This window comes from Acanthopagrus latus, chromosome 3, assembly GCF_904848185.1.
Source record: "Acanthopagrus latus isolate v.2019 chromosome 3, fAcaLat1.1, whole genome shotgun sequence".
In the NCBI taxonomy this organism is placed as follows: Eukaryota; Metazoa; Chordata; class Actinopteri; order Spariformes; family Sparidae; genus Acanthopagrus; species Acanthopagrus latus.
This window is the reverse complement of record NC_051041.1, coordinates 11,945,720-11,969,050: the sequence shown is the minus strand read 5'-3', so window position 1 is coordinate 11,969,050 and position 23,331 is coordinate 11,945,720. Positions and strand designations below refer to the sequence as shown.

The 23,331-nt window shown below is 42.8% G+C and overlaps 1 protein-coding gene across 2 annotated transcripts in view; it reads left to right on the top strand.

Annotated features, from left to right (window-relative positions):
• Positions 1-23,331, top strand: part of atxn1a (ataxin 1a) — a 99,513-nt gene that overhangs the window by 16,874 nt on the left and 59,308 nt on the right. Inside the window, exons 2-3 of one of the 2 annotated variants that reach the window (XM_037093333.1) lie at positions 6,465-6,560; positions 9,841-10,017. The gene's annotated coding sequence lies outside the window, so the exon portion shown is untranslated. The remainder of the gene's footprint in view (positions 1-6,464; positions 6,561-9,840; positions 10,018-23,331) is intronic. The other variant, XM_037093332.1, reaches the window with a different exon arrangement.

The window sequence follows — 23,331 nt, the reverse complement described above, 5'->3', positions numbered from 1 at the left end:
CACTCGGGGCACTCCTGTGTGCGTCTGTGTGTGTGTGTGTATGTGTGTGCCTGTGTGTGTGTACTGTAGTCATGTTAATCCGTGAGTGTGAGTGAGGGTCTTGGTACAGTATGTGTCAGAAGAGACTGCACTTAAAACTCCTTGACTGGAGACCCTGCGTGCATGTGTGCTTGGTGTGTGTGTGTATGTGTGCGTGCGTGTGTGTGTGTGTGTGCGTGTGTGTGTCATTCATAATGCATGTGCATTTTCTTTTTCACAGAAAGGCAGAATTGATGTCCTCATTTGAACTTTTGAGAGTCAACAAGCTCTGTTGGCAGTGATTCCTCAGTTCGAGCTCTGTGAACTTTACATTTATTTTCTGACATGTTGAGGCAAAAAATATAACGGCTAAATATAATACTTGTTATATATCACATTGAATTATGGGAATTTTCAGGATATGAACAAAATCTCATGCCTGATACATAAATACAGCCACACTAACTGCTTTCAGATAGTGTGGATGAGAAAAGTCTGAAATTCAACATCCTGCTTCATATGATATTTACAGTTTGAAATGTAAATGTTGTGGAAAAATCAACAGCTACCTACAGTCTTTATTTGACATTGTGCGTGTCTGTGTTTGTGTGAGTGCACATTTTTATTTGTCGGACCGTCCAACACCGCGATCTCAGTATGACCTTGTAGCGGTTTGTAGTCCCGCGGTGCCCATCCCTGTGACTAACACCCAGTCTAACATGCTGCCTCAAGCATGCTGCGCTAATGTACTTGAAAAAGAACACAATATACAGTGTAGCTTTGCGGCAAGCTTCAGCATACCCCCCCCCCCCCCCCCCCCCCTTAGTGTGGAGCAGTAGTATTTTTATTTAGTGATGTATGGATGTGTAACGACATATTTTGAATTGATAGCATCATTAAGCGTGATGCCGTGTCTCAGTGGTAACCACTGTCACTTGAAGGTAGCGATCTTCTTTAGGAAATAGAGCAGGATTTTAACGTTTACGCTTGGAAGTATAGAAAATGCTGTGTGGTCTGTCTCAGGGGGGTCTCGCTTGTACTATTTCTTCCTTTGTTTACATTATAAACAAAGCATCTGTCCTCATTTTAAGTGAAAAAGAAATTACTATGGACCAGTTTTTTTCAACCTAGTTTAAATTGTTTTTTTTTTTAACAATTAGATGTGTTACTCAATTGCTGCACTTTGTATTTTACTTTGGAGCATCCATGCTTTTTTATATATATGTGTATCTGTGCCATTACATTTTGGAAACAAAATTATTTATTTATGATTTGATTATTTATTATTTTGACAACTTTAGTTCCTAGTCATTTGCAGATTTCGGTATTTCTTTTCTGCAATAAATTGATTTAATACCACCTGTTGGGTATAGTGGGCTTTCTGTTAGCTTTAGATTACCCAGCAGTATTATCCACAACATTAGGCCTCATTCAGAATCCAGGTAAACATTCAGACAGAACTGGCTGCAGGGTTGTGCAGCACCATCGGAGTGTTCTTCCACGGGCTTGTTTGTGTGACGTACCGTAGCGAGCTTTACTGACGTGTCCCACTCTGCTTCTGATCTAAGGGTCATACCTTCGCTATAGTAGGATTAGCATGGTGGTCCGATAGCAATATTTGACAAATAGGAAAAAAAACACATTTGCTTTCATTAATTAACCACGATGCCAAGCCTCCAATTACAGTGTGATTTAAACTGTTGCTCAAGGCCAAATTGAGTGACTACACATGAAACTTAACATAACACAGCATTGTGTTTTTTGGTAATTTATGCTGCTGTCATTGCTAGTCATGCTGACAGTCTTCCAGTCTGTCTGCCAGCTCGAATTGATTCTGTTTTTAACTTTTTTGCCAAGAACCAAGCTGCCTTTTTTTTTTTTTTCCCCACCACCTTCTGTGGTCTGCACTACTACAGACCAGACACTCTGCCCTCAATCAAATGAGTCAGAGGACTGGCATTTTCACCACAATGCCTGATTTGGTCAGAATGAGGTTTTGGATCAACCTCTGTCAGCTGCAGTATTAAAGTGATGCTAGCATTTATGCATCAAAAAGCACAATCCAGTAATCTAACATAACTTCATTTGAAATGGTCCATTCTGAAAAATCAGTAACATTAGTTTTAGAGCTTCTGCTGAAACTGGAGCTTTTATTTACTACTAACTAAGTATTGAATGCAAGATTTTTACATGCAAGTAAAAAAAAGGTACATAACATAACATAACATAACATAACATAACATAACATAACACTCCTTGTTATATGTCTTCCACCAGTGACTATTTGTTACCTTTTACAGTCTTCCTGGGGTAATTTGCAGATTCTCATGGTTCTTTTTTGTGTTTAACTGCAGGAGAGAGAAGGTCACACTAGACATGTTTGAGCCTGGCCTCTGAAGCCAGGACAGCAGCGCTGTACATCTCCAACCTGTCAAGTATTGACAGTGTATCTCACCATGGAATGCTAACAGCCGGGCGTGGCGCCGCTGTGTTAGCTGCTCTGACCCTGTGACCTCGGCTATATAACTGATTGTCAGTCTCAGGCCTGAGAGATAACAAACAGTGACGTAACATGAAGTCAAAAGAACCAACTACGCTGACCTGAGGTGTAACATTACTGTTACGTTATTGAGTTTCAGGTGTAAGTCTCCCTCGACTCGTTTTGATGATTTTGCTGATTTAAATGAGCAACTTTATACTTTGTCAAAGGCCACTAAGGGCACAGTACACACACACACACACACACACACACACACACACACACACACACACACACACACACACACACACACACATACTGTACACACATGCACATAAATGCACACACAGCACCAGCAGTCAAGGTTAAACAAAGATAACTGGACTTTATTTGGGTTGAGGGCAGTGCAGCATGTTGGAAGTGAGCCTGACACACACACACACACACACGCACACACACACACACACACACACACACACACACACACACACACACACACACACACACACACACACCTGTCAGTGTTGGCGTCTGCTCAGTCCTTTTTCTTGTAGAGACTCTGTTCCTTCGTCCTCTCTGTCTTGGTCATCAGACCTTGTAGCAGGATCTCAAGGGACAGCTGGTGGGGCAGTGTGAGCACCTGCACTGTGTGTGTGTGTGTGTGTGTGTGTGTGTGTGCATCTTTATATGTGTGGTTATGTACATCAGTGGGGTTGGGAGGGGGAGACCTGCAGTGCTCTGGCCAAGTGTCTGTATATCAGCGTGTGTGTTTAGTGTGTGCATGTGAGCACCTGTGCTGCCAGCAGGAACCTGCCACAGCCGTGGTGCTTCATGACGTATGTTGGTGACTTCCTAAGGTCATGCTGTGAGCCCCATAATAACTACTATCCTCTTAAAGTCAACTCGCATCTATGTCCAGAGAGGGGTGTTAAGGTATTTGGTGCATTACAGATACATGATTGATACAGATTCATATAAGGCTAGTAGTGTACCGAATATGATTGCATAAATGTAATTTGTGGTGCTGATTGCTATATTTTTACGTGGCACCCCTTTGGTTTTTACATTGGTTTCACTTTTCTGGGAGTTGCCGCATCAAAGTTTTCCACCGTGATTGCGGAACATTCTCTGTCCTCGATCGGTGAACTTTGATTTCTATAAGCATTCAAGCCATCAAAAAGAAACGGCTCCCTTGCCGCAGTGAAAAGCACGGCCGACATGAAAACGAGTGCAGATTTGACACGTCATTCAGCACGCCCTGGCAGGAACGAAAATTGTGGGGGCGAGTGAGACTCAGAGTTTGTGTCAAGGAGTCGAATGAGTCCTCGCGAAACAGGATCGTACGGCGGCAGCTCACCTCGCTGTGAGGCGGCGGTAGCATTTCTATAATCCCGCCATTATACAGAACCTGCTGTCTGCTTTACTGTCAGATTACTGCTGGAGAGCAAGCTGGTTGCATCAACACTGTTTACTCATTTTGTACACTACATTTTTTGAAACATTTCAATGCTTGTTTTTTAATTGGACTGTTTACTTCCCGTCGTTTTGGTTTGCCGCTCACCATGTTTATGTTGGTTGGCCTGAAAGTGTGGGTTTTGAAGTGAAGGAGAGTTTGTTGACTTTGCGTACTGTTGACATTGAGAGCTCTTCTTACTAATGCTTTTAGATTGTGTGTGTGTGTGTGTGTGTGTGAGAGGGAGGGAGGAAGAAGACTTGAGAAAGGATCAAAAACAGTACATCATTACTATGCATGCGTGGGCAGCATATATGTCTTTTGAATGTTTGGAAAAAGAAGTTTGCGTGTGTGCATGTTTTCACCCTTGAAGATGTGATTGTGTGCGTGTTTGTGTGAGTCTGTGTGTGTGTTTGTGTGTGTGTGTGTGTGTGTGTGTGTGTGTGTGTGTGTGTGTGTGCGTGCGTTTGTTCCCTGCAGGCCCCCCTCCCAGCATACTCCCCTTATCCCAGCGCTGGGATCTTAGGGGGCCGATCAAAGCCGGGCTCCCCGCGACTCCTGCGTCTCCAGGCCCTCTGTGCTAACGCGGCTCGACTGAGGAATGCTGAGTAATTCCCTCAGGTGGCAGCTTGTGCTGACGTTCAGTGTTCGAGACCTCCAACGGTCTCACTGACACATGTTGGCTCCTCAAACACACGCTCAGGTTAAAGTGCTGTACATGCATTCACACATTCATTTTTTTCATCGTCCACCTCCTCCACAAGCTCCACAAACTTTTCTTATCTACCGTGTGGAACGTGTGTGTGTGTGTGAGCTCTGCTCTTTGTTTTATTCCCCCCTCGCTCACGTCTCCGTCACGTGTCACGGTGATGTTGTTATGCTGTGATGCGTTGCCCGGGAGAGTACTCGTGTTAGAGAGGACGGATGAGGAAATGAAAAGAGGAGAGTAGAGATGTGAGACCTTGGGGAGAGAGGAAAGGGAGACTGGGAGAGAGAGAAGAAGAAGCAGCAATGAGAAAAGATGATGTTAGATTTGATTTACTATCACTCTCAAAGCCTTTTGCGACAGGACCAACTCAACCTTGATAGTTTGTCATCGACATGACTTTGTAAATTCCTGTGTGAACTAATGCAGTCACAGAGTGGCATTAGACAGCTGTTATTATACCATAAAAAAAAAGTTTAATGACATCAGGAGATGGTCAATTAACATTCCCACCTGTTAACAGATGGGAGTCAAAGACTGAGCGTGCGCTTTCAGTCTGAACCTGTGCTACGTTTTTCGTCTCGTCTCAATACTGTGTTTTTATCTTTATTTATCTCTGTACATTAGCCTGCCTTATCTTAATTGTACACAAAGTGTCAGAGTGCCTGTTGTCTATTTTAGCTGCGGCAGTATCTGTGCTACATAACCCTACTTATGAATGGTAGAGGAGACGTGTGTGTGTGTGTGTGTGTGTGTGTGTGTGTTTATCAGCAGGAAAAAGCATGATCATCAGGTACACAGAAGCACATTTGAGCAGCTTTTAAGAGTGCTGAACTTTGACCCCTCAGTGATAGCGCTGAGGGTTAGCGAGGCAGTGAGTTGCACAACCGTGAGGCAGTTCATTTTTCCCTTTGTGTCTGCGTGTGCCGGCCCTCTCTTTCTCCCTCTCTTCCCCTCTCACTGCTTTTTTTTTTTTTTTTTTTTCTAAATGTAATGTCATTAAGCTGCACTGGTACAATATCTCACAAGCAGCATTGCCGGTGTTGGCCATTTAATCTAGATAATAGTGATGCCTGGTTTATGTTTGAATGTCTCCGCGACAAAACTGAAGAAACAGATGAAGTTGGTAAAACAGGAATAGTTGAGAATCATTGCAAGCAGTTTATATGTCATAACACTGAGTGAGCCTTGCAAGCTAAGCTAGTTGAGTAGATGTTTTTTTTTTTCTGCATTTCACAATGTCTGCGTTGTTTATGGATGTGACATATGTGTTTATGTCTGACTCGCTTGTGTGAAATGTTCCCACGTAATCTAATGCAGTATGACTAGTTTACCTGGTGCTCCATGAAGAGTCTCAATGAACTGAGCCTTTTCCTACAAACCCAGTAGTTATTTTTAAAAGAGTTGCTCCAATGATCTGTGCAAAACATCCCCGATAATTTGGGTAATAATTATACCTCCGTGGGCTGGTGCCGATTGGGATGTGTTCAACTTAACCACCTATTATTGGCCAGTTCGTTGCTTGTGTTGTTGTGTGTTCAGCCAGTGAACCCAGAGCCTGCGGTGCAGTCCAAGAACTTTGCAATGCTGCACTTTCCTCGGTCCTTGGATGCCAACACTTATGACGCATTTTAAACCAGAAAAACAGCTTGTTTGTTGCAGTCTATCTTTTGCAGAGTAGCCAAGTAAAAGTCAGCTTCAGTGGAATTCCCGTCCGAGGACAGTTGCCTTCTGGTGCATTTGGTCCTTTCCTTTTATGCGAGGGTTTATTCTTCTTTTTTCTTTTTCCTTTTCATCCGCATACAAAGTTACAAATAAAGAACAAAGGCGGCATAAAGAGGGACATGCTTATGGAGCCAAGCAAGCCCTTGAGGGAGCATGGATTGGCCCTCCTCATCTGCTAGGTATGATTTTATATTAATTTAACACACAAGTAGAAGTACCAACAACAAATAATGTGTGAAGCTGATGTGACATGAAATTTGAGACAGAGATGTATAGGTTGAACTCTAAATCCAAATGAAGAAAAGAAAAATCATACTAGAACGTGCTCTTGGCAGCCGTGGAGTCGAGTTTCTTGTTTCTTAGAGGTGTAGATGTTGTCGATGGTAACAGAAGCATTAGCCAGACAAGCTAGGTCAGGGTGTAATCCTGCAAGAGATACTGCACTGCTCCCCATACGCACACACACACATACACACACATGCGCATGCACGCACTCACGCACACCCCACCTATGGCTCTGTGCTCTTCGTTGACAGCTGTGCTTGCTGTGTCTCTGAGAGTGCGCGAGTGATGCGTGTGTGGGTGTGTGCACGGCGTGTCCAGCCCTGTGTGTGGCAGAGGGACAGCAGGCAGGGGACCAATAGAAAAGCAGAGTGAAAGGGGGAGGGCATGGTTTCATTGGTGCACATGGAGATGCGCGCGCGCACACACACACACACACACACACACACACACACACACACGCACACGCACACACACACATATGCACGCACACACACATACACACACACAGACAGGGCTGCCAGTATTACTGAGTGTGTTTTGCGACAGACAGGGAACTGAATCCTAGCCTGCTGAGTTGGAGGGAAAAAAAAACATTTGTGTGTGTGTGTGTGTGTGTGTGTGAGAGAGAGAGATGAGAGAGAGAGAGAGAGAGAGAGAGAGAGAGAGAGCACCATATTTGGACCACGCTGTTCCATTAACAAGGTGAATTCAGGTGAAAGCTCTGCCCCTGTGCTGATTCCAACTCTGAAATCAATCAAAGATAGATATTGATTCATGGGGAGGACAGTTTTACACATTGATACAACTGAAATACATTGCGGAAAGAGAGAGAGATGATTTTCTTGGTGGTTGTAATTTTTTTTTTAATGCAGGTAATGACTTCCTGAATGACTCTACCAAGAAAGAAGTAAAGTAGTTAATGGGCCGGTTACAGTTTCACGGCGCTGATGGTAAAGAGCTGTGTTTAATTTGTGAATTAAGATGATAATCTCCAGCGATAATACAGATATACAGTCACTACAGTTAAAGGTCTTAAAGCCACAGTGTAAACAGAGCCAGTATTGTTTTGGTACCGTCTGTAGCACCAAGTACTGTACCAAGTACGAGAACTGTTGATTGTTGCATTGAATATCTGGTCATGTTTGCAAGGTTCACTCATTTATTCTTCAGGTACTTTCTGATTTAAATCAAAATTTTAGAATATTTAGTTAAAGAAGATGATGTGCATCAGACAACAAGACTCAGCTTACTGGGCATAAACTCAAGTCAGACATGTTATCTGTCGCTAAAACTTTAATTTCCATTTTGTCACTGTGGACCCATTGTTGGTGTCTTGTACAAGTATTGCAAGTGCGTGTACGTGACTGTAAACTGTGTATGCCTGCACGAGGTGTTCTACAGGTTTCACATGCCTGCATGCTTCTGTGTTTGTATGTTTGTTGAGTTTGTGTCAACTCAGTACGAACAAGTATCAGTTTCTCTCCCGAGGGGCCTGTTTGTCACACGATCAACCGACCTGGTTATGTGTTGCAGAGGCGATGCCTTGTTTCAGGGTTCATGCTCCGCCCCGTGACCTTGGGACATGTCTTTGTCGCCATGGTTACAGCCTCCGGGGTTACTGTAAATGAGACGAGTGAGCCGGATGGGTGCGCTGAGCATTTCTCTCTGTGCGTGTGCATCAAATGAGGCACTTTTACCACATTTACTTTCCCTGGGGGGGGGGGATTAACGCATTTTAGGGGACACTCTGCAACACTTTAATAAAGTTGGATTCACACCTGGCTGGTACATGACACCACAGTCTACTTCTCTATAGGCTTTTGTGCAGTGCCACTGTGGTAATTTGAGATAAAGTGCTCTGCCCTGTAGTTGCTGACAGAAGTTTTGGCAGAGCTGGATCTGTAAGTCTTCCACCTATGGGACCTCAGAACAGCATTTAGTGCTCTAAATAAATGCTTTTCTCAAGGACCCTGGGGAGATTAGTGACCAGGCTGTGAAAGCTAATGAGGATAGAAAGAAATAAACAAAGAAAGTATCACTTATGTAAAGTGTGATACTCTCAGTAATGCTGCAGGACGCGCAGTTATGTTTATTACGGTGTTAGGCATGAGTTTGCGTGAGAGAGCTTCATGAAACTGCATTCAATCGGTGTGTATTTATTCACATAGCCATTTGTAGCGTGAAATTATTTTAACATTTCAACAGCAGCTCTGTCGGCCTGTGACCCAAACAACAAGAAAACCAACAAACAAAGTAAATTCTGGTCTCACAGAACCGCTCGTTTCATCCCCGGTTTCCATTTCATCATAATAGCTCTCGGTTTACCGGAGGCATTCGGACAAAGTGAAAGATTGTCGGCTGAGGAGCGAGCCGAGCTCATGAAAGAGACCTAAATGCCTCCAAATAACTATGTTTTAATTTCAACAAAAAAGGAAGGGAGGACACACGCCTCAAACCAGTGTCTCATGCGGGTAAACAAAGCGTGGTTGCCATGCCGATGGGGCGTCGGTGTATAAATAGCATGTGTGTTTGTTCTGAATACTCCAGAGAGAGAGAGAGAGAGAGAGAGAGAGAGAGAGAGAGGAGACGGAGACAGAGGGAATAGCAGGGTGATAGCCAGTGTTGATTCTCAAGCACACACTTTAACAGATGAACATGGTTTGCATGATCATGGATTGTGCAAATTAGGATCTGATGAAGGAACTAGCATGGATGTATCTTGAGTGGGAGGGTCGCATGCATGAATGTCGTTATGTCAACAGGTTGCCTTTGTGACATTTGCATGCTTTTATCAACACCGCTTTAATGTTGCTTTAATGTTTCTATGATATTTTAGCTTTTTTTTTTTTTTTTTTACTTTAAATCAAAGTCAGTGCTGCTAACTAAAAAAAAGATCAATAATTCTTGATGCAACTAGTCAGCAGCCGGTGCGCGTCTGCTGCTCCTCTTCTGCACAAATGCCATTCAAGCTGAAGGCAAATCGTTTTGTGGAAAACGGCTGAAGGTTAAGCTGATGATTGTAATTGCATAGCAGGTGATTTGGTTATTATGCAGCGATAATTGAGCTAGAACAAGCGACGATCATATCAGGAGAAATGTAATTTCCTGCTGCCGCGTAGAATAAGAGTGAAACGGCATTAACCTTCTCTCCGTCTTCCTGCATGCCCCCTATAGGGAATGGTGACAGCACCTGCAGACAGACAGACGTGGACAGACGGCGCAGACACCCGGAACGCTTCCCTCCCATCCACACTTCACACCAGGAACCGCGGCTCCAGACGGTCACCGCCTCTCAACTGAGCAGCAGGCTCCACCTTACTCCGCCCAAGTAGCTCCGCCTCCTCTTCTCAGGTAGGACACAAGTCAGGCGAACTGCGCTGATGTGGGGTTCGGAGTTTGAAGGCACGTGAGTCTGAACCATGATCAAATCCATCCGCTGATCGGCTTCACTAAGAAATTGATCTCATCAGCCAGCACAGGAGACTGTGTTCATGCAAAGCTCATTCGGTAACCATGGCAACAGCTATACATAACCATCCGCCTGCTGGGATTTCTCCCGATCAATCAGAAAGTGACAAGTCGTTAAAACATTTTATGCACAACATTACAGTACAGTATGCCTCTTTATTTTAGAATGTTTTCTAGACTCACTACACACCAGCCCAAGTTGCAATTATGACTTAGAGTGAACTTCAGCCATAAGCACTCTCATGTGAGCCCAGATGAGATAAATACTTGAGATGTAGCAAAATGCTGCGTGACCTGCTCTCAGTCACCTGAATGAAATGTCCCCACCCTATCCCATGTGACAGTGATGATGCAGGATGACACTCATGCTTACATATCATTGCTGTAAAGATAATGTGAACACAAAATTGACCAGAATGAAGAGGCAAAGATTGTTTGTCTTTGGTTGTGAAAAAGACTTCCTTCTTACTGAAAAAAGACTCTACTTTTTCCTCTCCTTGATTAGTCTACTTTACATGGTAGTTTTGATGTCATCGGTTTCCTCACTTGAAACTTTATTTGGACAGTGTACGCCTGCATCAGATATTGCACCTGCATGGCGTTTAACTCTTTGTGCCTATTGAGTTTTTTGCCATTCCGCCCTCCTGTCTTTCGATTCTTCACGTTGACCCTCCCGCTGATGTCTCCAAAAATCTCAGTTCTTTCCTCCTCTCCTCTCTGCACTCCGCCCGCTGGATCTATTGAAGCTCCTCCGTCAGTCCTTTATCTCCGTCTCGCCAGCTGTGTGCCGAAGCCCCATTCTCTCCTATGAGGGAGGGCAGAATGAATAGAAGGGCTTACAGTGAGAACAGTGAGGAAGCCAATCCCTGCCTTTGGTCTCTGACTCCTCTCTCTCCTCTCCTCCTGTCCTCTCCTCTGTCCTAAGACGCTGCTGTGACCAATCCCGTCTCATCTTCCTCCTGCTGTACCCGGAGTGTCTCAGACGGGGCTTTGTTATTAAGAAGGATGTATTTCCGAGAGAGAAAGTGAGGAAAAGATTATAAGCAAACGGAGCCAACGTACAGATTTGTTTGCAGCATTTTTCTTTGTGAAACTACAAAGAGTTTTATGAGTTTGAAAAAAATCAAAAGAGTCTTCTGAGCCTCACCCCAGTTGCAGGGTACCCGCTGACTTTTGACTCAACAGTTTTTTTTGTTTTGTTTATTACCCTTCAGCCATATACAGTTACACTTGACTCAACAACAGCATCATTATATTTTGCTGTGAGGTACTTCAGTGTGCTTGGGGACTTTGTTTCATAAGTATACAAATATGTTGCGAAGTGCAGACTAATTAGTTTATTAATTTAGCTTTGTACCAATTCAGAGAGGAGCAGCGAGGAGAGGTGTGAGACAAGTAAGAACTTCTGAGAGCGGAGGGGAAAAAAATTAAAAGAAAGGTAAGATGCAAATGAAAGAGATGTAAAGAAAGTACATAATTAAACAAAAACGCTGAATATAAAGTGGTCTTTTAAGTTCTGTTTCTTTCTCGCTTGGTTTCAACCTTTCCCTGCTGCGTCTTCCCCTCCCTCTCTCCACTCTCCTCCTTTCTTCACCCGTCAGTCTCGCTGAATGGAAATTACACATTTTCGCTCCCTGCTTCCTCTCTCTTTTGTAAATTCACTGTTGACAGTCGCCTTTCTCCGAGCAGAAAGCCTCAGAAATGAGCAGATGGAGGGCTGACAGTCTCGAAGCTCAAACAATGACGCTGGGCGGCAAGTCGTGGTGATCAACACATGTCAGAAAAAATGGCTGTTAATGGGGGAGCCATATACAGACTGTCAGTCTTCTATATAGGGGAGGGGCGCCTGTTGAGGACGTGGAGTCAGAATCCAAACACTTAAGACTTGACATGTGTGTTCAGATGTTTGACATGTGCCTTATGTTGTATCCTGCATGGCTTACAGAGAGTTCCATTAACATATGCTGCTGACAGCTAACATTGTAAGTCATCAATTGTATCAAATGTATGTATGTGAGTTATTATGATGGTGGATGTGGCTTCTGGTTGGCTCTTTTGTGCTAAAAATCTGTTGTATTAATTATTCTTGCTAGAAGAAACAATGTAGACAGTGATTGATGATATGATACTGATTATTAGTTTTAGGGTCTTAGTGTCAGATGTCATTATTGTAATTGTCATTCTCCTCAAACTGGAGCTGTTGTTTCCTGCTCAATCGAAAGAATATCACGATTTTTAATTGTTGCGATTGTCCAACACAGCATCACCGCATATCTTGAGGCCGTTACGAAATACAGTCTACAACTTTTGCGTACATGGTCACTCAGTTTGGATTTTCACAGCTATATTTCGGGCCCTGCACCACGTTTCTTTGACTGAATGAAACACTACATTTCTGAACTGCGTCAGTGTTGCAGAAAAAAGCAGAGAATAGGGACTGGGTACATTTGATCACATGAGGCTTGTACATTAGAGTGATATCCAAAGACAAACAGGAGACTTAGACAGAAAATTTAAAAAATGTTTTTAAATTCCTCCTCAGAGTCAATTTGTGGTACAACGCAGAACATACGGACACATTAAAAACTGCATCCCCCGTGTGTCCATGTATTTTCGCAGACTTCTGCGACACCTCTTTCTCGTGTGACTGAGAATTTCCATGCAGGACGCCGCCAGAATTCAGCTTAAAAGAATGGAACCACTTTGCTTTACAGGTCCGCCAATTCTCGGTCATTTTTTTTTTTTTTTTTTTTTGTATTTTCCCAGAAAGTTTCACGCAAAAAACAACATCATTTGTTGCTAATCATATTCCAATAAATTGCGTGCGTAAGTCCTGTGAGTCTTTTAGTCGCTGCCCGGTAGGTCAGCGAAACATGCAATCATGTGAAACTTGTCTACAGGAAAGCTTACAACTATAATTGAATAAGGAATAAATACTCATGTGGGATTTCCCCACACAATTAGTACCAAATTACATGCTTCTTTCCAGGAAACTTCCTTGAAATTATTAAAATTGAATTACAGACCCATAAAATACGACATAAAATGTTGTCAATACTGCTGTTCAGGCTCCACTGGTTGTGGCTCTGTACAGAATCCACAGAAATCAGGAACAAGATTAACTCTCTTTCTGCTGTCTCTCCACTGGAAGCATCGCTTTGATCCACTCATTCAGCCTCTTACAGTATCGGTTGGCTTTAACTTTAAATTGAGATAACACCTGGGGCACGTTGATAAAAAACCCTGAAAAAAATAAATGCTTGGCTTTGATTTCATTATTACACTGCCAGGCCGTGATATTTTATACACTGAGAGATAGAGAGAGTAAACTTGTCTTGCAGGGCCAATCTGACAGCATCGTATTAACTTTATGTTTCTAGAGATTGATTTTTCTTTTTCATTTGAAACTCCCACCCACACTCCCATGGTTTGACTCAATGCAGCCCGCAGCGACGGCTCACAGTAATCTTGAAGATGTCAAATTACCAATTAACCCTGCAATGGTCTCGATAATAAAGCTCCAGAGCAGCCATAAGATGTCCAGCTATGCCGGCAGGAGTCAGTCCAAGTGGTCGATAAAAAGTAAACTGAACCCGTTCCTGCTGTCTGACATTAGACTGGAGCAAGCAAAAAGAGTTGATGTGGTCCCTAATAACTTGTTCATTTTAGCCTGCTAAATGTCAGCATTAATACAATTTTACATGCCAGGCATAAAGAAAATGTAATTAAGACTTAGCATAAGCTTCCTGTGGTAAGGCGCCTGTTACAGGTAGTGCAAACTGCATCCTTCAGAGGGTTAAACAACCCAAGTAAATGGAGAGGTCCCCCCTTCTGGCTCTCTGTGTGTGAGCATGGATTTCCCCTTCTCTGTTTTCTTGTAATAGCTGTGCTCTGCTTTATTTGATCTGGGCCCCCGCTCTCATAGTAGGATTGAATTGGGTTTGGAGAGCACACAGACACACAGACATAGACACACACACACACACACACACACACACACACACACACACACACACACACACACACACACAGTCAGTCGCACACCTGAGACTGCCAACTGCTACAGCAGCTGCCCCAGAACGAAGCAGGGAGAGAGACAGAGAGGAGAGGGAGAAAGGGAGGGTGAGGAGGGGTAGTACTAAGATACACAAGGATAGGTGGAGATGGAGAGAAAAGAATACAAGGGAGAGAAGAGACAGCTAATAAGAGGGAGGGAGGGTGGATTATTGGAATGAACCGACAGAATTTGCATCTTAAAATGAAAGCGTTCCCTTCTAATACGGTGCCGGCCGCAGACGAGTCACGTTCATTTCGAATCTCTTTGTTTCCTCCTCCGTCTCCTTCCTGCTTTGTCTCCTCTGTTGCTGTCTTCACCCCCTCTACCTGTCATGTCGCATGTACTGTACTATGGTCGTCTCTGCACAATAAGCAGAGTAGTTAATTACCCTCCCCGGTGTCAATCAGTTCGCCATGTTTCATCCTGAAGTAACTACGGTGAGAAGAGGGAGGTAGAGAGGAGAGGAGGCGGACGAATGAAGAGTAATGGAATGAATGAAAAAAGAGAGGCTTTCTCAATTGGAAGAGCTGACCTCAGACTGCCTATTGTGCCAGTACTAGAAACTCTTAGCAAGAGGGAAGAAAAGAACACAATGGAGTGTGTTTGAACCCACTTCATTTTAATGTTTCAGCCAAGGCCTTTCAGCATGAAAAGGATCACAAAAACCATATCATGACTCCTTTGTTGAGACATCTGTAAGGATATTTTCTTGAAAGTCTAAGTCCATGTGGATTTTGCCTGAGTTGCTGACTCACAAGCGTGACAATCCCTGCATTTACACACTCCCCAGATGATAATGTAGTGGTTCTTTGGGAATCTTCAGTGTGTTAATGAGCTGTTAAGTTGGAATATGAAAATTATATGAGGGGCTGTCCAGAATACCACTTTTAGGGCTCTGAAGCTTCAGTGAGAATCTTCAAAGCTTCGGTGGCGGGCGGTGGGGACAGGACCAAAAGCCATAGTATGTCAGCCATAAAGACATTTCAAGCGCAAGATGGCTCAGCTGTTACTTATGGCTTTCAGGTGGTTAGCCAAACCCGTGGTCGATTTGATATGTTTGGCACTCGACATTTGCTTTTGATGTCTTGACTTTATTGGCATCTTGCGTTGGAATTGGCAAGCCAGGCTGTCACACGGTCACATGTCACTGTCCCAGGGTCAGGCACTGATTTAGCCTTTGACCGTGGTGATCTGGCTGTCATTTGGTTTCAGCCCTACGACAAAAACCTTTGCTCAGGGCGTTTAAACAACACGTTGATAGCTGTTCGAGGTTTCAGCATTAAATTACATTACAAGGGATTTTGTTCCAGACTTCAGTACATCCCCTCAGTACATCCCCTCAAACAAAATCCCCTAAAATATTAGATTAGTAGACTTGTTATCAGGGTTAATGCCTAATCAAGGTCACTCCACATGGACGGTTACAACCTGATATTACTTATTACAAATTAGATGCAGTGTCTCTCATTGAGCGGCTGTGAACTTTTGGCACAGCTATCTTTCTTCAGAATCACTTTGCCTACCTTACATCGTTTTGCTTTAATCGTCCACCTTAATGCACACACAGTGGCACACTTGCCTCCCATTCTTTTTACCAGCAACATTATTTGCTTTTGATGAAGTCGGCCCAAAAACACACAGGCATTTTTGATTTTGCAATTCCATTGTCATAACAGCTGGTGGTTGTAAAGTATATGTGTGGGAAACACTGATATGTTTGTTTAAAAAAAAAAATGTGTATCTAATATATGAATTAATAACCTGACACCTAACCTTGTACCTCACAACGAGCAAAAAGGAGCCAACTATGTTAAAAACACTGGATTTTTTTTAGGTTAAAAACTAGCATAGTTCATTTTCACTTATTATCTTATATTCATTTTAACTGGATTTATCTAACTAAGTCAAATAATCATATTTGAAATCTCTCATGATCCAGTTTCCATGTCAAGCGACTTCATACACGCTGTAGACTCAGAAATGAGAAACTGTAGCATAAACCTTTTTGCAGGGCCGTAACGCTCCACAAAACATCATTTGTCTCTCTTCCTAATACCACCTGACAAAGCAGTTACGTTGTAGTATTGATAAAAACAGCTTCTTCTTTTTTTTTTGTTGCACAGTTGACACAATTTATAAAAAAAGGAGTTTCAGGGGGTAAAACAATCTTCTCTTTGTGTTCTGAGAGCCACAAAATCAAAAGCAATTGAAGTAGAATAACTCTGTTACAGTAAACTTCTGCAGCGGCTCCTTTATGTTCTATAAAGCTGCCGCCTGTTTACAGAGGAGAGATGTTGAAGTCAGGCTTAATAACCGTACAGGGGTTGCAGTGGCTTCCCCCATAGGAGCTAATCAGCATGCTTATGTGTGCTCAGCTTCAACCCCTGTGTTCCATTACTCTGTCCTGATAAACATCACCATGAGTGACTCCCCGCGAGAACATGCATTTACCTTCTTTTATAAGTATCTGCATCTGTGTGTGTGTGTGTGTGTGTGTGTGTGTGTGTGTGTGTGTGTGTACTGTACAGTGCGTGGGCGCGTTAGAGACACAGCCTTCAGTCGTTGACAAACCGCAACATGCTGAAGTGCATGTGTAAGTGAAATGTGAAATGCCATGCGGAGCTGTGGGGTATCGACTGGAATTCAGCCATCAGCATGGAAAAACATGTTGCCGCGGGTCATTGCTAATGAGCCATACATGTGCTGGAACATTGTGTGGGTCTGCGAGCGAGCACGTGTGTGTGTGTGTGTGTGTGTGTGTGTGTGTGTGTGTGTGTGTGTGTGTGTGTGTGTGGGAATGACGGTGGATGCCTGTGTCTGCTTATTTGTGGTCTGTATTGTGTCTTGTTGACTTAGTATATCACAGCATTTACTCTTAAATTTGTATTTAAGGGGGTTAAAGTGTGCGTTTCAAGAACTTGCGGTAAGAAGTGTGTGTATTCGTGCGTAATTCCACTCCGTGTGGGTGCCATTATTCACAGAAGAGAGCGCTTGTCTGCCTTTTGGCGTGATTAATCCAGCATCCTTCCTAACTCCGACCCACTTTTGTTGCTCTTTTCTTTGTTTGCTCTTGATTCCCTTCTGCTTTATAGCATTAAGCAATGAGTAATGATGACTGACATCATCTCTGGCTAGGCTAGTGCCGACTAATTGGCCAGAGCGATCTGATTGCATTAGATGTTATTCCTTCAGGGTATTCCCTGTCCTCCGCCCCCGCTTTGAAAGATATCCCTCATTATTTGGATGGAGCAACATATTGCCTTTGTTTAGGTCTCGCTGTATTTATGGTGAGAATTTAGCCGGTTGCTTTGCATCCCTTCTGATTTACGGTCCGTGCAGCGAGCAAAGTTAAAAAGTGGTTATCGTTGCAGAGCTTTGACTGGTCTTGTTAATTGCTGTCATTCAACATGCGCGTCTCAGGATACTTTAAGGATATTACAAACGCACTACGGGGATAATAATATACCACCGGAATGTGTTTGGTTATTGTGTGGGTGCTCTGGGTGCTCATGTGAGAAAGCAATAAAGGGTTGAAAAATGAAGTTGCGCTTCAGATTTACTAACAGCCATGAGAGGCTTTTTCCACCGCTCATCTCTCTCTTTTCTTCTCCGCCGTTTTCCTTTCATTGCAGCCACCTTTTGCAAGTGAGGTAAAATTGATTATAGTAATGGATGCCCCCCCCCCACTCCAGCCCTTTCTCCTGCTCTCCTTCACACTCACTCCCGCTGTACATTCTGTTCTGTGCATTAGCATGGCCACGGGAATGCCCCTCGCCCTCGGCAGCTTAATGCAATCACACCTCCAGTATAAGTGCACCGAGAGGGAGCGAGACAATCGAGGAAGTATAAGGAGGTACAGAAGAGGGACTGGTGGGTGGCGACTGGCAGGAGTGATCACATCAGACGATAATTACCTGGAGACAGGACGGAGAAGTCTGGCACATTAGATAATTTACAGGTTCTCCCATTAGTCAAGTTACCTGTTTAGGTTACCGGTACAAATGTCAACTGTACAATCATGGAACTACTCATTTGTTTATGAGGCTGCTTTTAAGGCTGGTAGTCATGGAGCGTCTGTGAAACATTAACTGATCAGCTGAGTTGGTGATATGAAATGCCCCGGAGAATTGTTTTACTTTTTTAGAGTGAAGTCCTTTAAGCTTTTACTTAGTTATGATTTGCATGGCTTTAAAAAAATGAATAAGATTGTTGTTCAAGTTAATTCAGCTGAGAAATTGGTCAAATTAAGTAGCAGAAAATGACACATTAGCCCAACTGTTGGTTGGAATACACAGAGAGTATATTCCACTTGATGATTTTGTTGTTTGAAATAGTGATTCTTTTTTTTTTTTTAACTTTATAGTTTTCTGATTAATGATTCATGCTCTATTAATGCTCAAATCTTTTCCTTTACATTCACGAGAAGACAATTCGAGGTGGTTTTGCAGTGAAAGAAATACACTTTCCCAGTCAAACATAATTGAGTGAAAAACTTGACGCATGATCATATTTCTTTGATGAGTTGATTGAACTGTGTCAAGTTAGAAGAACTTGTGTATATCTTGTACTGGAGTGGTCTTAAAAGCAAAAAATAAAGAATTAACTAGAAAAAGATAAAACTTTATATGATGTATATTTACATTAGGTTAATGAGAAAAGGATTCAATTGCATTCCTGTGCGATTGTTGCACAGTGTAAATACGGTTAACTGACTTGACTTTACCAGTGCAGAAACAAAAACAACCAGTTACATACAATAAAGAAGTTCTGCTTAAGATTAAGGAGCTGTTTCAGTCAAGCTCAGAGTCTTGTAGTTTTGTTTATTTTCTGATTTAAAATAATGACACAAAAAAGCTGATGGCTCCTTCACCTGCAACAAATAAAAGGGTTTTCTGGGATTTATTTATGGATTTTTAGCCTCGATGTTCTGAAATACTCAGGAGTTTACGATGACAAGACCTCCCCCCCGGAGGCGTCGAGCACGGTTCAGCAACTTCAGCTTTTAGTAAGATGAATGGGGATGGCCTTCGTGGTGCCTGGGAAGTCCTTATGCTGAGACCTATAGAGGGCTTATTGCTTTTACAACTAGGCTCTATGATAAAGTGCCGTCTTTCTGACCACCCACTCTCTCCCACACAGCGTTTGCTTTTCCGTCTCCCTGCGTGTGACTCTGTGTACGTGGCCTTCTTCTTCTGTTATCTTGTTCTCTTTTTGTCAACTTTCCCTTCATTTTTTCCCCCTCTCATCTCACTGTGTGTCCTTATTTCTGTCAGTTCCCTTCTGCTTCTCTCTGCGTGGCTCTCTCTAACTCCCCGCCGTTTACTTTGCCACGCTCCTGCCTCTCGTCTCTTGCAGTGACAGGGTTCTCACAAACTAGATCATGACCATTATGTTGAGGAACGGGCTTGGTGCATCATCTACACAATTATTAATGTAAAGCTCATTTGATATTTGAAATTATAAGACACCACCGTCACCTTTGTTGGTCGTCTCCTGGTGCTGAAATAAGTAAGCATTAAATTATCACCATCAAAGCGTATAAAGTTAATACAACAACTTCTAAACTGACAATACATTTGCTGTGGCTACAAATTGATTCTGTAAACTTTTTATTTCACGATTGCATTTAAAACAATTTTGACGTGACGATAATGGCTTCAAGTACCTTTAAATTGTTTGAATTTCACTCTTAAAAACCTGTATGCCCTGTAGTTAGCAGCCATTGATTTGAAAGCTATTAATGTCAATTTCCTTTTCATCGAGTGGTCGGAGTGGCTGAGCAGACACTAAGTGGTGTTGCTAATTGGCAGATTTGCTCATACTCCTGATTTAATGATATGATACCTGAGCTGTTAGCTCCAATCACAGCCTCCCACCCTCTGTGATAATTACCTTGAGAAAACTAGATGGGTCGGCCTGACAGGAGCCTGGGAGACAGTTGAACTTCCTGTTAATATTTGGTTTATGCTGGCTAGTGTTGACTTACACAATCTGTTTTGCAGTTATTTACTGTCGACACAAACACATCAGCATAACTTCTCTCATGATGTGTTAGTCGGTGGTAAAACAAACATTTTGCTGTGGTATTCTGGTTTGTTGTCCCAAAAAAAATCACACCATTATTCTCTTACTGTTTAGTGTTGTACTGTACTGTATGTATGAGGCCTGCCTGCCATCACACAAATTGTCGGCTCTGGCTGTATGGCTGCGTTGATGGATGGCCACTTACCTGTATGCCTATATTCTATCCACTTATGCTCCTTTACTCAATCCTTTTATGCGCGGAGAGGTGTGGGCTAATAGCCCATTGAGCTAAACTAGTTTTCCTTCACATGGGGGACCGGAGTGAACTCGGGGCTAATGTAAAGGCCTGTGGTTTCGTGAACAGTATAACAATGGCAGATAAGCTTCGGTTGGGGGATTTTAATGGAGCAGTCCAGGGTGACGGTGAGCAGGCATTATTCAACATGGATACACAAGAGATTTTTCAAAGTCGCAGTGTATTTTTGTACACCCCTAAAAAAAAACAAAAAACCTGTGAATACCTGCAGTAAAAGTGTTGCTTTCCATCTGAAAGCACTGCTTGGCAGTCTGCTGAAAAGAAAAAACTAATTCTTTATTTTATTATTGTTTAACTGTCCCCAAATAATCACTACATCCTTTTTTTAAATGTCAGAACTGATCACAGTTGGAGCTCAAAGTGGCTTCTTAGAAATACTTGTTTTGTCCAACTAACAATCCATCAATTGTATTGATAAATAAAATGTATTTGTAATGTGCAGGGCTGTCCAATGATGTTTATAGCAAAAAAGGTTCTGAAAAAAGTAAAAATCAATCAAAATGATCATATATATTGTTGTTGTTTTGCCTTTTTGTGAGGTAAAATGCTCCTTGAACATGTAGGAACCCTTGTTATTTATTAGTTTTCATAATCTGAGCAACACTTTGTGCAGGAATTCAGTCAATTAAGGGACTTACAATACAGTACAGTTCAGGTGTTTGCTTTTAGCCCGGGGACACCTTTAAGTTTATTTTCACACACAAAAGTCACAAAGGGCTTCACGTGAGCATTGTACAACATGTAGAAAGAAAGCATGAAGGGTAAAGTGACCAAATAAGCTGCTTGAGCTTAAATAATCAAACACAATACAAAAACACATTGTAAATACATAAGGCACAGTCCTTGGGCATACACGTCAACTATGTAATATAGTATTTATAACATAATGGCCAAAGAAAATCACCATACAGAAGCTGAAACCAGCAAATGCTTGGGTTTGTTGTCTTGATAAGTGACTCAAAGTCAAATCCACCAAAATGGTTACAAATCAAATTTGATGCCGACAGTAGGGTGAAAAAGGTGGGGAGAAAATATTAACATATTGACAGCTATTCTTAACAATGAAATGTATTGTCCAAAATAACTTCAGTGCAACAAAACTGTAAACTTCACCGGGGAGTTCCATAGTTACAAATGACCCCAGCCATCATTGTTTTTATTATATTCTCTAGAAAGTAAAAAGTCCCCATTGTGGCTCACATCAGTATTTCGATATGGATCGATACAATAGATCTTCGATAAGCAACTATTGGTTGATAGTATCGGCCGACCGATATGTCAATTGAACTCTCATCGACTTGCTCTATTAATAGACTGATCACTTCAGCTCTCTCTGTTGTGGTTTATTTGCTCGAATCAATGATATGACCTCAGAGGAAACTCCACATGCAGCACCCGCACATTAATTTAATTACTCTCCTCATCGTCCTTCGCATATGGGCATAATTTCTCCTCTAAATAAAACGCCTTTGTTGGACTGAAAATCCCCGGCTCTTTCATGAATCCATTTGTACAGCACGGCCCCTCTCAAGCAGTAATTCAGCGCTGTGGCTGCCACACTCTGATGGGACTTCATACGGTATTGTGATAGCCTCAGATGAGGAACGTGCTGCACACATCACCCAGCAGCACAATGCCGTGAGCCTGCCACTGTACATAACTGTAGGCCGTGTTGACTGTTGCGTGGGAGGTTACATAAACACACACACACACACACACACAGGGAGGAAAGAACTGCCATCATGTCACGTTTGTAAATATGTGTAAAAGAAGGAGAGGTCGTGACGAACTAACTGATCTCGACTGCCGTAAATGTAAAGAGGGGTCCTTTGCTTGAAAAATCACCCTGATGATGAGTCTGTGTGTGTACTGTTCATTACTCTGAGAGAGTTTAAACGGGTTTTGATGGGCTGTCATCCCTAAAATAACTGAGGCAGCAGCACAACCTCAGACTTGAACCATTAATTACACTAGTTAGTTATTTACCAGCTGCAGGAGGGATGGGCGCTCCGGTCTTGATTGTGCTGAGATAGCACGCAAGGTTTTCTCACCACGACTCGAGAATAACCTCTGAGCTGAGCGAAGGCGCTGGCAGGTGTGTGTGTGTGTGTGTGTGTGTGTGTGTGTGTGTGTGTGTGCGCGCGCGTGTGCGTTCGCGGAGGTGTGTGTGAATGCGTTTGACAGCAAAGATTACATAAGGGATGCCTGCTGCTGCAGGTCACCGTGAATGACAGCAGCATTCACACGCACACAGGCCACTCATGTAAATCATTACAAATACAAACGTGTGTTGTAACTACACACAAAAGCACGCGCGCACACACCCGCACACACCCGCACACACACCTTCTTGTATGTCTTCAGTGTTCTTGCCCTTTCTCTTTTGTCTTTCCATCTGGTCTGTCTTTTTATTTTTTGAAGTTTTTTTATTTATACGGCATGATGAAATCTTCACCCACAAAACAGTAAGATTCGTCTGCTCGTTATCCTCAGCTGCTTGATGTTTTTCGAGTAATGGGTTTCAGGGAACGAACGGCGGGGTGGGGGCGGGTCTTTGTCACTTTTTTTTTTTTGGAGTGATGCTGTATGATTCCTGGAAAGTGCCAAGCATGGGACGGTGCTTGCAAATCAGCCCCGTCGCACGAGGATAAACAAACATGCAAACCAGATTCGTAGCTGCAGCAACAAACACACGTACAATGACACATACCACCTCCATCCGATCCATCTGTCTGTTTCTACGTGCAGAATTATTGACACACACACACACACGCACACAGAAGCCATGTCGTTGCCAGCT